Raw genomic sequence first — 16,094 nt, forward strand, 5'->3', positions numbered from 1 at the left:
TATTTTGGACCAATAAGGCAAGGTAAGAACTATGAAAAAAAAAAAAAACCAAAACCTAAGCTAATCTAAGTTCAGAGAGGTAAAATGATTTGTCATACCTCTGACTTTTAATGATCCGTAGTGCTAGGATAACAACTTGCCGCATAGTTATCTATCCTCAAGGAAAACCTGTGAGCATCAGCAATTGAAATAACATGCCAACAACCACCTAACCTAAGATTCTAGAATGGAAGTTTTCACACATTTTGCTGGCTCCAAAAATAAATAAATAAATAAAAGAAAGAAAGAAAAAGAAAAAGCTTCTGTGGCCAAGAAAACTGAATTAAGAAGAAAGGAAAAGGAAGGGACAGCTGGTGCCTTATTCTTATTTTCTCTGAATCCCCAGTTCTGAGCACAAAGCCTATCACATAAGTGCTTAATTAACATGTTGAACTAAACTGAACTCCTACACTGACAAAAAATAAAGCATACTAAGAGAAACAATTGCTCAAATATCCTTGCTGGAACAAGTGTTTGTCATTCTTTGTATTTAACATTTACTTAACATTATCTGCTTTTATTATTCATGTAGTTCCATCATTTATAGATGACTACCTGTTTATCTGTGTGAAAGCAAGGAAAACTCTTAAAACTCAGGAATGAATCAGGCCTAAGATTCCACCTCTCAATTAAATTTGCTCTGGGCAGGCTCTTCTCAAAGCCAGCAGTCTCAAAGCATAATTTCCCTCATGTGAATCTTCTTTAAGTAACAGGATTTCAAAACTGAATCCAGAGCCAAAACAAATACCTGCAACCCAAGCCAGCAGGAGAAATCTTCTCACTCTATGTGAGGGTGTGTGTGTGTGTGTGTGTGTGTGTGTGTGTGTGTGTGTGTGTGTGTGTGTGTGTGTGTGTGTGTGTGTGTGTGTGTGTGTGTGAGAGAGAGAGAGAGAGAGAAAGAGAGAGAGAGAGAGAGAGAGAGAGCACGAGAGACAGAATGTGTTCTTAAAGTGGGATTTGATTTTTAATGATTTTTTTGGATAATGAAAAGGAAAAGTGATTTTTCCCTTTAATGAAAAGAGGAAAAATAATATTTTCTGTAGCGACGTATGAAATGATTCAATAGACCAAAACTGACATGTAGAACATGATTGGCTTACATATCTCAGCATATGAATTCAGTTCTTTGAGTGTAGGAAGCCCAATATTTCAGTCCAAAGTTCTTTCACATCTGTATTCGGAAACCAACATTTATACTTCATCATAAAAACGTACATTCTTGCCACAAGTAACTGAGCTTGAAATCAGATGAACAGTATTATGGCTTATGCATCATACGTGTAAAACAAATTAGCTTTCTTGATTTATCGTGGGAAAAAAATGATAGTTTGTGAGAACCAGACTCTGCTGAAAAATTGACCTTTCAGTCTACAAACATACCATTTAATTTACAAGAGAAGTAAACCCTTTTGAATTGTATTTACCCAGTTACTTTAATAAAGGTTAGACCTTTTGAAAACAATTGTAAATGTGGCATTTAGCTTCTCATATTTTTCGAAGCAATACTTGAATCTTGGGATTCAACAGAAGCAACTAGGAAAATAATAATAAAGCAACATTGGAGTTCCCCCCAGCGTGAAATAAAATGCACAGTCTACAGATTAAAATCACAGATTTAAAATTTTACATTCTGAAGACTCACTAGCCTCATTGGGTTTCAGGAACTGTCATTAACATCTCCTTTGGGGAAAAGATGGCTGATACATTCATTAATTCATTCATAAAGCAAAGCTTATTACTGATACACACTGGTATTAGTTACTGAAAGCTGATGATTATTAAAATGCAGAAGCACCATCGGGTAATGAAAAATACAGTAATTAAAATCCAAGAGGTTAAATCTCACAGTAAAATTCAGAAAGGTTTTGTTATACTCATGCTTCTACACAAAAGAAGTCATGTCTGAGAGTTACTGTTAAACCACTGTATTTTCAAGTATTCAGCTTTTTACTAATTTAACAAACATTTATCATGTGTCTACTGCATGCATTATGCCCTCTTACAAAATAATTAACCCTTCTATTATCATTGAGTGGGATTCAAATTCCCTGAATAAAACAAAATCTGCTCAAGAACACAGTTTATGATGAAAAGAATGTGGACTTTGGAAACAGACTCACCCAAGTTCCAGTCTTGGCTCTACCATTTTATAGCTGAGTGACTTTTGGCAAGTTACTCAGCCTCTCTGAGCCTCAGTTGCCTTATTTCTAAAATAAAGATAACAATTTCTACCTAACTCGGTTACTGAGGCAATAATGTAGGTAAACAGTACAATGCCTGGCACTTTGTAAATGTTCAATAAATGTTAGGGCTCTTTATTTCCTTCCATATTTGCACAAAGTAAGGGAATGAATCAAATCTGTGTGATTGAACTAAGTAAAAAGAATAAGACAGTTCAATTCAGTGGAATAATAAAACTTGGGTATATCATTTGGACTCTTTAATATGTAAGTTGATTTCTATTCCCTTGGAAAACTATTTAAAAATACATGAGTTTTTGATGCCTGCCATTTCTTCAGAACCAATGGCAAGAAGCCATTGACAACTGGATAATTCCCAAGAGTTATGTTCTGGAATTCCTATAAAAGGCTCACTCAACGTCACTACCTAAATTTGGTAAAATTCCTTCATTTCTGGGAAGATATCAGCATTAGCCAAATTTACTTCTGCATATAAAGCTGTCCCAAGCCCATTTTGGAATAATTTGTATTATAGTGTAGATACACTATTTGAGAGTCAAATTTTCACTCTGGGTTGTGCAAGGTATTATTTAAGACATACATGGTAGAAAACCTGATATGAGAACTACCTAATGATCCCAGTATCTCTGCCTTTAGTCTATAGGTCTTTGACCACCTGCTCTTACCACCAGAATAGCTTTTTGTATGTATTCATGCTTTAAGATACCAGAATTCCATCAGTTTTTGTTTTAGGATTAGTGATCACCCCTCCCTGGCTACTGTTAGACCCCCTAGAGTGTGGACCCTGTCTTTTGTCTTAAGTTTACCTTTCTGGATTTGATCCCATTTATGCATCAATTTATGGTATCCGCCAGGCTCCTTTATTCAGCTGTACTTAGCATCTAAGTGTCTCCTGGCCAGGCCCAGTTCCAAGTTCTAACAATCCTATCCTGGTTCTTCTATATTCATATTCCTTAAACTACTGGAACTCTAAAACACTTCTAAGGGTTTTCAGAACAAAAATGATTTAACAAATGTATCGTGGGGGTGGAAGTGGGTGGATACACATACATTTGGTCATCAAATAGAGCACATTAAAGGAGATGGAAAATTTGGCTTAACAAAATTAACCAGAGAATTGGATGGCTCTATATATTATTGCCAGTTTAATGCTAATCTTATCATGATTTACTAACATCAAGCCAGCTTAGAAGAATAAATATTGCACTAAATTTTAAAGTAATCCAAATACCTAACTCACAAAATATATTCTCTAAGAATTTATATAAATTTTTAAAATAATAGTCATGAAAATAGCTTAAGCTATCTCCTGCTTGTTAGATCTGATCCCCCAAATCTCTCCTGTGTAAAAGTCAGTGAGAAAAGGACATATTGTTTATTAGTAAACTGTTCCCAGAAGTCTAGCGGTAAGCAAGGTGCTACAGCCTGGCCCTAATGTAGCACTGGAATCTTTTGACAACATGCCAGTCATTTGTCTTCTCTGGGAATTTTTTCCTGAGGTTTTCCTCAACTGAGTATTAAGAACCCTTTCTCACCTTTCAGCCATCCAAAGTATGTATAGACATCTTACCACATTTTCCCCATTTCTGACCTTGGCTTCTAATCACTTTCACAGTTATCACTGACACAGAATTCAGAAATCATAAAATATGGATCTAAAGGCCAGATGCTTCTCTCAGCCATGTTTTGTTTAGCCTTCACAGTAGTGCTCTAGATTGTGTCTGTGGATGCTTTTAGACTGGATGGGTGCTGTCCATTTGCACAGCTCCTGCCACTTCTTATTGTAGAGCCAGCCAACGTCCAACACTATGTTGTTCATTAATTCAATGAGTATTTTGTATCACCAGGGCCTGATGCTGGCTACTTTGTTGTTGGTTCACTGTGACTACAGTCCTTATAGCAGCCTCCATCCTTCCTGCAAACCTCAGGGCAGTCATAGAACCTTCTAACCATACTCCAGTAATTTCATTCTAATGGCCCCAATGTTCCCATTGCTATTGGTCTTCATTGCTAATTGTCTTCCTATCGCTCAACCCATAGTAAGCAAAAAAAGGGAATGAATGAACCAGATCTCCTAAAGAAACTAATGAGCATAGTATTAGGAGTCCACCCAGGGCAGGGTTACATCCCAGAGGTCATGCAACACCAGAAAGACTAGTGTCCACCAGCTTTCAGGGGACAAGGTCAAGATAGGAGCCATTGCTTGTTGGGACACTTACCTCTAGCAGCTACTAAAAGTCAAGGAAGGAGCTAAATCAAATGCTTCACTCACACTTGGTCCTCAGGGGAGATTCAGAGAAGGAATCTAAGCACAAGAAGGACCTTAAACTAATAAAAGAGGTACCGGGCTTGGAATTTTTGTAAGCCAGGTGGTGGTCCCGCATTATCTTATTCATGTGTGTGTGTTGTTTTGAGTTAATCAAAACTCTTTACAAAACAATGTTAATGGCTCTTCTCCTTCCCATCACATAAATGATGTTTTTTGGCTGGGTGTGGTGGCTCACGCCTGTAATCCTAGCACTCTGGGAAGCCAAGGCAGGAGGATCACTTGAGCTCAGGAGTTGGAGACCAGCCTGAGCAAGAACGAGACCCCACCTCTACTAAAAAAATAGAAAAAACTAGCCAAGCAACTAAAAATATATAGAAAAAATTAGCCGGGCATGGTGGTGCATGCCTGTAGTCCCAGCTACTTGGGAGGCTGAGGCAGGAGGATCGCTTGACCCCAGGAGTTTGAGGTTGCTGTGAGCTAGGCTGATGCACAGCACTCTAGCCAGGGCAACAGAGTGAGATTCTGTCTCAAAAAAAAAATGATGTTTTTCCTCTTCTTCAACATTCCAATGAAGACTCAATGCCTCCTAGAAGCCTCTCAGCACTTAGTTCACAGTTATCTGGATAGCAAACTGCACACTGCATTAGATATCTCCTTTTCAACTGCCCTTCCCCCCCAGTGCCACACTTTATGCTTCTCCACCCTGCTCTCAGCCACAGGAGGGGTCCCTTGTCCTCTGGCTTCCAGCGGGGCTAAAGAGGAGCTCCAGTGGAAAATTGGAGGGACCGAAGACTAAGGTCACAGTATTTGTTCCCCTGGCTCAGGGTCACCTTGAACTGGTTGTGTCCCTCAACAGAAGATCACTGCTCCTCTCAACATGGCTTCTTCTGCTCCACTCTCTCCTTCATGTTCACATCTTCCCCTCGTCTTTTAGGCCCTCATCTTTGGATGTCAACAGCTCCACAGCTACTAATGCCTCATTATTGACTATCCCTTATACTTCCCTACACCCCACCCACACCTTTTTAATGAGTCCTTTTGTAAATAAACCCTCCTAGAATTATTCTAATATAAGTATTCCCTCTCTTTTCTCTGAGACCCTGACAAATACACAGGCCCTCCAAAAATATTTATGAATGAATGAATAAATCTTTCTGGGGCTAACATGGCTATAGACTCCTCAAATGAATCCAGAAATTCCTTACCATTCAATCACAGCTCTCTGTGTTGACTTACATTTGCCTTGAATGCCCTAATAGAACATAAACACCTTGAGAACAAAGGATGGGTTGGACAAGGCCAAGATCTGGTAATAAATCTACATACTAAGGTTGGGAAGACACTTCAAGGTATATACCCAGCTGCTGGTGATGGGAGGAAATGCAATCTGGCTGGCAGAGCAGGACATGTAAAGGATGAACAATAGGTCATAGGCAGTAGTCCAAAGAGTCATTTGGTATCAGGGGCCCAGTACAAAAGTAGTAGCTGTCTTCTGATTGGTTTTTTTACTTATTAATTCACTTGTTCATTCATTCATTTGTTCAATGTCTCACATATTCAATAAACTTCACTGAGCGCATGAAAAGCCTTGAGGTGAGAACTTGGGATATTTAGATAAATGAGACATAATTCCTGCCCTCAGATTATTTAGATGAGAAATAGAAACAGAAAATACAAAAAAGGGTGATATTTAGATAGTCCCTAAAGCTGACTCTATCAACATGCTAGCAGCTAGCCAGACCCAGTCATGGCTGGAATTGAGGGAGTATTTACAATGTGGTAGGAGGGAAAGTAGTGCTGACAAAGGCTAGATAGGGGCCAGTCCTAGGGGAATGAAGAGGTTGGGAAGGCTACCAAGATGAGCTCTCAAGCACAGGGAACAAGACATTAATCAGAGCCAAGATACAAAGTAAGGACTGGCTCTCTGAATAAGACAGTTGGCTAATTATCAGAATGGGAGGGAAAGGTCACGGCTACCCTGGCAATAAGGGGAATTGAGAACAAATACAAGAATATTGGTCTGGAACTGCTGAAAGCCTCTGGCAGGGACACATCCTAAAGTCAAAATGAATTGCCCCCTGTTGCTGATGGAGGGGTGGGAGAAGGAGAGCATCTGCATAGTGAGAAAAAGAGGGATGTAGAAGCTTACCAATTAGCATCAGGTCCACATGAATGGCTGACTGCCTGGTAAGATACCTCTCAGAGGGATGTAAGAATAGATGAGATAGCTACAAAATGCCTTATTTCCTTGGAATACTGTACTGTGTAAGATCAGAAGTGTACTATCAACTCAATAAAGAGAATTCAAATATCATACATTCAATTAGTCATAGCATTTACAGAGTTAATGCAAGCTTACAGAATTGAGCACCACAAATGTCGTTGAAAACTGTAAATTTCTCTTTTCAAAATCAAATCATTTTAAATCCACTATGGGGACTTGCTATTTAAGTAAACCATAAAGTTAAATCTTTTGTAAAGTTGAGAATCTCTTGCATTATGTGAATAATTTCCCTCCTGATTATGTTTGTATATTTGTGTATTAGATCCCCTTAAAGTGAGAACCTTTCAGGATGAGGGGTAATGTTGGACTGAAGCACCACTCGTGAGAGTTCAACACGCCCCACACTGCCAGGCTCAAGATGTGATATTTAAAGGGCAGTGATTCAAGGTTGCTTCCACTGCCTCAAAGCCCAAACAAGAGTGACACAACTTTGCAGACAAATTTACAGGCGTTCCAAAGCAAAACAAGGTCTTTAAAACCCAGAACAACACTGGGCTATGACAGAAAGACTGAGACCAAGGAGTGTGGGCATTAGGGGATACCTCATCAGAGAAACATGAACAGTATCCATTCAGGATGTGAGGCAAAGAGAAGTGACACAGAGTGAGGCCAGGGCCAGTGCTGAGAGTATGAACAGAAGTCACCCATGTTAAGCTGAGTTGGTGCCTGAACTGAAACTGAAAATGAGGAATGAATTAGGAATATAAACAGCAGAAGAGGTACTGAAGATAGAAACCTGATAACTAAGTCTAGAAAACTGTATGCATCTAGGATGACCAACGGTTACTGTTTGATGAGACTGAGGGGTTTCATGAAATGTAAGACTTTTGTTGCCAACACAGGGTACATTGGGATGACTGGTCACCCGAGTTGCATCAGGTCCTGGGCAGTAGTTTACAAGCTGGGTGGAGTTAAAGATGTAGCAAACAATTAACATAGTTACCCCTAGAATATATAAATGCCACTTAATTACTACTCCTTGTATATTAGTTTCTTATTGCTGCTATAACAAAATACCACAAATTTAGTGGCTTAAAACAACACAAATTTATTAAGTAATAATTCTGGAGGACAGAAGTCAGAAATGGGTATCACTAGGCTGAAACCAAGGTGTCAGCAGGGCTGCATCCCCTCCAGAGGTTGTAGGGGAGAACCTGTTTCCTTGCCTTTTCCATCTTCTAGAGCTGCATTCCTTGACTTGTGGTCCCTTCTTCCAGCTTCAAAGCCAGGAGAGTGGCATTTTCAAATCTCCCTGTTTCCATCTTTACATTGCCTTCTGTCTGTCTCTGGCTTTTCCTGCACCTCTGTTATAAGATCCTTGTGGTTACATTGGGCCCACCCTGATAACCCAGATACTCTCCCCATCTCAAGATCCTTAACTTAAAAAAAAATGATCCTTAATTTGATCACATTTGCAAAGCCCCTTTTTGTCATATAAGGTAATGTTCACAGGTTCTGGGGATTAGAACATAGACATACTTGGGTAGGGGGGCAAAGGACCAGTTTAGGGGGTGGTAAGCATGTCAGAGACATGAGAAAATAGGGAAAGTTGAGTTAGCATGGTTCAGCTCTCCTTCACTTCCATCCAATCCTGCTCATGTTTCCCCAAAGCTGACAACTCTCAGGCATGAGTAAAAGAAGAGAAATAAAGAAGAGAAGACGATTGAGAAGATAAACAGAAGAGTAACACAGGGGGCTCTAAGATCTAGCCATACTCGCCACTTTCAGAATATGCCTATCATATCTCAACTCTAAGTTTTCCTTCGATTGTCTCCTCTCCTAACACCAAGTTTTCACAGTAGTTTCTGGTGCATTGGGTACTTTAACTACTTTTTTTAAATTATTTTTTGTAGAGATCGGGTCTCCCTATGTTATGGAGGCTGGTCTCAAACTCCAGGCCTCAAGTGATCTTCCCACCTCTGCCTCGCAAAGTGTGAGGTATAAGGTATAAGCCTCCACACCCAGCCACATTAACTACTTTTTAACAATCCTCACAACAATCCTGTCAGGTATTTATTAGTATCCAGAAAATTGAGGCTCAAATGTCAAGCAACTAACCCAAGGTCACACAGCTCCAAAATAGAGACCCAGAACTCAGAAGAAGGTGAAGAGAAAGCTGTCAGAAAACCTGGAATACAGCATCCTATACTTCCCACCCAACAAATGCTGAAGGAGGAGACACACTTGCTAGTGGGTAAACACAGAGGACGCATACCAAATAGGCCAACAGAAAGGAGGTCAGGAATACTTGCCTCCTGTTCTAATGGGCCCAATAAAAGGGGGCTTGGATTTTCGCACTGAATTTGTTTATTTCTTTCAACTGGGAGGCTAACACTACATTATTTAGTCTAAGCTATAGAAAAGTATGGAAAATTGTCCTAGGAAAATTTATTGTGGTCACCAAATTCTTGCTAACAAGTCAGGTACCCTGTTTTTTTGAGGGGACAATAGACAGTGTATGCACATAGCTATTCCACAGAGCCAAATACTCCCTGATCTGGAAAGAAGGTGAGGGAAGATAAAAGACTCAAAGGAGGTAAACAGAGGGTTCAGGTACAGCTATGTGAAGTGAATGACAGACCAATTGTGTTGAGGCTGAATCTGCGTAAATTGAATGCACATCCCAGGCGACTGTGGTCGGTCAACATCAAAAAAATCAATTGGTTTTCATCATCTGTGATCCAGTACGGAATTAATAAATCTGGCAAACATTTGTTGAGGCCCTCCTGTGTTCCAGGCCCTGGATTAACAGCTTTTACCAGTTAGCTCATTTAATCCTCCCAGCAGTTCCGCAGGGTAAGTGTTACTACAGTCATGTGTCACATAACAATGTTTTGGTCAACAACAGACCACATATATGAGGGTAGTCCCATAAGATTATAATGGAGCTGAAAAATTCCCATTGCCTAGTGATGGCATAGCTGTCATATCATTGTAGCACAATGCATTGCCTTTTCTATGTTTAGATATATTCAGATACACAAATACTTAGCATTGTGTTACAATTGCCCACAGTATTCAGTACAGTAACATGCTGTGCAGATTTTTAGCTGAGGAGCAATAGGCTACACCATCTACATTTGTGTAAGTACCCTCTATGATATTCACACAACAACAAAATCACCTAACGACACATTTCTCAGAACATATCCCCATGGTGAAGCAATGCATAACTGTATTTTTATTTGGAAGATGAAGAAATGGATAAAATTTGAATAACTCACCCAAACTTCACACAGTTAATAAGTGACAGAGCTAGAAGTTAAACCCAGGTCTTCTGCCTCAAAGTCCTATGTCCTTGCTAGTACAGAACAGGTATTTAATCACAGTGTCTATTTTTGAAACTATTAACCTGCCTCAGTTTCCACCAATGTTACTGAAAATGAAGGGGTCTGGGTAAACATAGATTGAAACACAAAATTGATTAGGCTGCTTTATGTGCAGGAATTGTCTCCTCATTATAGACCCAATCCACAGAGAAACAACTCAGATAGGTAGATATACAGCAGATAGAATGAACTAGGAAAGAATACCTCTAGAAAATTTCTGCTCATAGCCTTACACCTATATCTGAAATGTTTACAAATGTATTTACTAGTGCATGGACTGAAACTCAAGACCAAATTACTCTGAAAAATTAAGCTAAATTGTCACCATTTGTAGCTCTCTGGTACCTGCTTTTGAATGGCTTCTTCATTCCTTTCTCTACAAATGAGTAAAATATCTGCCCTCATTCCAGAGGTGGGTAATGAGGATTAAGAGGTGAGACTAGGATTCCCCATGGATCATCAGGCCAATCTGAGCAACTTTTAGAATTTGATGCAGGTTGAATAGCAAGGCTAATATATCAAGAATATTCCTTTCCGCCTGTTCCTATTCCCTTTATAGAAATCAACTAAAGTACATTAGCTTTTAGGAAAATAACCCCTGAAGGGATTTCTCCCTCCTAGAAAAGGAAGAGGAATTTGGAATGAGACACTTTACTATGGGGAAACAGGTAATTTCAAACAATTCGAAAGAGAAACAGATCATTACACAATGTATACATGTATCAAAACATCACACCATACCCCATAGATATGTACAATTACTATGTGTCAATTAAAAATAATAAAATAAAACGGTGACAAAAAACCTGCTTCATGGGGCCATTCCCCTTGCCCCAACATACTTTCCAATGGCAATGACTTAGTAATCAGTATCCAGCTAATATATTGACTATTAAATTCTTCTCCTGCTTTAGCCCAAATGAGTGTCACTAATGGGGAAATGTGAGGCAATAAGATTGACTTTATCACAGTTAGGTTTTTAAGATGCAGTTTAAATAGTGAAAGCCAATAATCCCCTCCATATTTTAATGTTAGATTAGTGACTAGAAGCACTTCCAAAGCTTTACCAAAAAAAAAAAGAAAAAAAAAAAAAAAGCAAAGAAGCACTTTTGCTGAAAATGTAATGAAACTTTTCTAACACTGTCTTCCTTTTGGGCCCAGGTTTCGAGGTCCTCTTGAAATATCAGACAAAAGAGACTTTCCAGCACCATCCCCAAAGCCCTAAGGCAGACTGGATTTAAGAGGAATTTGAAAAGACAAAAGCAAACAAACAAACCAATAAGTAAATAAACAAACCAATTTCCTTGCAGGCCCTCCAAGTCACCAGCATCCCCATTTCTTCGCTTCTATGAACTGAGGACCTCTAGCAAACGTAAAATGCTTGAAAAAGTGATGGCATAAAGACACTTGTAGGCGTTTTAAAAAAGGATTTTAGATCTCAAATTAGATTGCGCTGGGGAATTATCCCTAAGGGAAAAGGCCCAGGGCCTGAATGTCATAATGGGCGAGGAGAATGAGTCTTGTTTACTTCCTGAGTAGAGTGCCCTGAGGTCCCGGGGCCTTCTGGACAAGGAGAGAGAGAGAGAGAGAGAGAGAGAGAGAGAGAGAGAGAGAGAGAGAGAGAGAGAGAGAGAGAGTGTGTGTGTGTGTGTGTGTGTGTGTGTGTGTTTGTGGGAAGGGTGGATACAGAAGATAGAAAGGAAACAAGAAAGACAAACTGCAAGTGGAGGGAGCATTACAGAAAAAGGTCATTGATTTCCCTGTCTTCCTGGGTCTGGACCAGGTGCCAGTGGAGGAAAGGGAGGCTTAGAAACTTCCCAGAGCCCCCTCTTTAGGCTTGAGGGCTCCCTCTACTAGGCTACCACTAAAAATGCTATTTCTGTCAAGTCATCTGCTGCCTGTTTATAGGGGAAGTCAGTAATAAATCTCCAAACCAACTGAAAGAGAGTTTGTCCTATATTTTAAACCAAGCTTCTGCCGCATCATGTATCAGCTGGAGAGAATGACACTCTCCAATGTGAGACTGGCAGAATCCAGCTGAGCCAGGTATCTATATAAAACTCCAGCAAATCACTGTACCCACCCCAACTATCGGCCCCAAAATAAAGCACTTCCTAATTATGGATGGGAAGTGCGGGAGGCAGTACTTAATTTCCATAAACTCAGACAAAAATTTTGGATGAATCAAGCTAATCTCAACTGTATTTCAGGGATGAAGGTCTAATTGGCTTTCTATTGATATGTTCTTCAAAAATGGCAAGTTCTTTTAAAACAAGATCTATCATTTCTGCAAGGTGGTGTCTCTGTTTACAAAATTATCTCAGTTCCATGAGGAAAAATGAGACCATTCAATAATGATGGAAAATTGACAGTTATTACCTTCATATTCTGTTATTAGAGTTCCTTGTATTCTGAAATATGTCTGGAAAAACTCAACAAAACATTTTCCTTAATCTATTAAAACCATTTTTTTCTCCCTCCCTCTTTTGCTTCTCACTGCCTTTTCTCTTGTCTTGCTCTTTTCTCTCTTCCTCTCTCTCCTTTTCTTCTTCTCTCCCTCTCTGCATCCATCATTCTCTCCTTCATCCCATCCCTCTCATTGAATTAAAGGAAGCTCGGCTCTAGACTGACAGTCTGACCTTAGACACTTTTGTCTTTGCAGAGGTCCAGGCCTTAAAAACGTCTACTACACTGGATTTGATATAACTACAAGAAATAAAATTAGAAAAATAGAAAGGGAAGAATCCTCTAAGGGTAGAATGGGATGATACTGGGGAATTATGAAATCTCAAAGATCTAGATGTTACCATTGGTCTAGCAAAAGACTAGCTCTATTATGAAAGGCCTTTTGAAAACCTCTATGTGCAGTATAACATCAGTGGTTAGCTACAAGATAAGAAAATAAATTCTTGTCAATTTAGATGCTAGTAAGGTAGGGATGGAGACCATTGAGAAACTGGAAATATGATTTTGTTGAGTAAATATTTAGAAACTCTTTCTTCCTCCAAAAACTTTTAAAGTTTTAGAGGAAAAAGCAGGGGAGAGAGAGATCATAAATCTTTAATATTTTCAAACCAAAAGGAGAATATGCAATTTGGAGTTTTAATCACTTCCTAGCTACATGATTTGGGGTAAAGCCTCAGTGCATCAGTCAGTCAGGACTCAACTAGGAAATCACAAACCATTTTAGATACAGTCCTTGAAGTAGAGGATATTTAAGAGAAAAAAGGCATTATGCAGTTGATGGAGGAGCTGAGAAACCAAATAGAGGAAAGGGGAGGCAATCTAGACATTAGCAACAGCAGGAGGCCACTACCAACTGTAGAATTGGAAAGGCAAAGAAAAAAGGTGATTTTACCAGAGCCCTAGGGCCAGAGTCACCCAGAAGAAGCTAGAATCACAGCAGGCCTGTCTGGTGGGAGCTGGAGCCACAGAGGAAAGGCAGCTACTGCTGAAGGGGCCGCCCCACACTGGAGAATGTAGGGGGGTGCATAAGCAATACCCTGACCTCTTCCTTCCTCCCGCCCCCCTAATCTTCTACTTGTAGCTCCCTTTGGCTGAACACAGCCAAAGGTTATCTCTGGTTATCTCTGGTGAGCCTAGGAAACAGCCTACAGGGGTTAGTATCCCTGTACTACAAAGCAAGATAGAGGAAAGGCAAGAAATGGATCTGAGGGCAAACAGGCCCAGAATTGGCATACTTGTTTTCCTTTTCTATAAAGTAAGAACAATAGTATTTACCTCCTTGGGTTATTGAGACAATTTAATTAAAGTGTATAATGTAAAGTGCCTGACATAGTGCCTGGCCTAAAGCAACACTCAATACATGTTAATTTTTTTTTTCTTAGTTCCAAGGGTTCAAGAAATTATTTTTTCCCCAAAATGCCTGGATCCACTCAGAAGTAAATACTGCTGTTATATTAAGAGCCCTTTGTTTCTAAGATACAATTAGGTAATATCAAAAATTTTTGCTTATAGTTCCATCTGTGCTAAATTAAAATTTCTTTCCATATCGTCATTTCAGACTTCACTTTCAGACCAGGCTTGTGCCCCATTTTGCCAAACAAGCTATATTCTTGCATGATTTTGATGTTTGATATGTCCCTATAAAATGATATCTCTTAAGATATCAGCTTGTAATAAGCAATAGTCCAGATCCAAACGAGTTAATGAATTCTACTAGTGAATACTAAAAGGGGGCTTTTGTGAAGGAAGAAAGTCCCTCAACAAAAGGCTAACTGAAGATAAATATCCCCACTGTCAAACACCAGCTGGGCCCAAAGCCTTCTGTTTATGTTAGAGAGACCTCTGTCTTATAAATGTGTCCTTCAGCCCCGTAGACCAAGCATGAATATTTCAGCAAAAATTTCAGAAAACTATTGCTAGCTTTTTCAGAAAATAAAAATGCAAAGATTGAAACAGGGGGAATATTTAAGCCTCATGCATTATTTGTAATTTGAGATGTTGATCATAAAAGGGAATTTGTGTTTCAATCACCTATACTGCCACTTAGGAAATTTAATCCTAAGGGAATTGAAAATTGTGAGACTTTGAGCTGTCATTGACATTTAAGCTAGACATAGAGGAATGGTGACTGCAGAAACTGTTTGTGAGGGAAATGTGATTTTCACCAACAGAGAATCTATTAAAACTATTTGCTCTTCCTCTCTGGAACTCTCCCCCAATCTCCTATCTGTCCAGCTGAGGGATGTATTCCCGGTATCAGGAAAGTTACACTAGGAGACAAAGACCACACATGATTGAAGCCATTTTGTTCAAAAGCTGAAGATATTTTGTAAATAATAATATTAATAATAATAATAAAGGCAGGAGAAATAGGGTTTCTATTATGATTCCTGAATTTTTTAAAAAAAGAAAAGCAGAAGAGGACCCTCATAGAATATGAGCATTGAATAAGAGATCAGGGGATTTCCAATTCTAGCACTAAGTAAATAAACTAGCTGAATAACTTTGGGCAGGTCACATCATTTCTCTTGATTTCAGTTTTGAATCTATGCATAAATGCTGGTGTTAGCCAGTGATTTCTGAAGTTTCTAATTATGCTAAGATTCTATGACCAATAGATATAAGCTTTATTTTGAGTTTCTAATATGTGATGAGGAAGTCAGCCTGAGGGCAAAAAGAGGGGTGGGTGAGGGGGAGAGGAGAGAACTGTTTGTATTCCTGCTGAGCTAGAATAAATAATGATCTTCTTTCTGTCAACAAAAAGCTTAAATCAGCAGACTACATAGACAATGTCAGTAAGGGCATACAAAGAAGATTTGTCCTTGGGGTTAGCCAAAAGTTGACTCTAGTAAATATAGTCGCTATCCACATGGAATATCCAATTCCCAATCACTTAGCCTTTCATGCCTCAGAATTGTCTTTGTGAAGATGGTAAAATAAAATAAAATAAATCTAAGTGTTACAACTACTTAATACCCAGTCATGTTATAATAGAACCTCATCAGTGGTAAAACACTAAGATGTAACTGATCTTGTCAGGAGAGCAAGTTTTTATGTATGAAGAGAGAATGACAGTGACTACTAGCTTGGCAACTACCAGGTAAAATTTCAAGATCTACTAGTAGAAAGCGAGCTATCTGTTGAGATTATTCCTGTTACTCCAGCAGATGTTCCTTATTGAAATGATACTTACTCCCAAGTATATCAATTAAACAGATCAGGTTGAGATCTTTGCTCTGGACTATGCTTTCCGTCTTTTTTTTTTAATATGCAAGAGATATTTTAGGGAGTGTTCTTGAGATTGCAACATGTTGAAGGGAATAGAAGAAAATATAACTGCTCTTTAAAACTCCCTTGCCCTTCATATTATTAACTCAGGCCCATGCAAGGCGAATGCCGGGTAATCTGATGAGTTGATCAAATGGGTTAGTGAGCATTTAAAGCCTAAGAGTAACATGAAAATATATTTTAAAATATTGCCTTTGTGGTTAAAAATATCAGCTCTT

Source organism: Lemur catta, chromosome X, assembly GCF_020740605.2.
Source record: "Lemur catta isolate mLemCat1 chromosome X, mLemCat1.pri, whole genome shotgun sequence".
Classification (NCBI taxonomy): Eukaryota; Metazoa; Chordata; class Mammalia; order Primates; family Lemuridae; genus Lemur; species Lemur catta.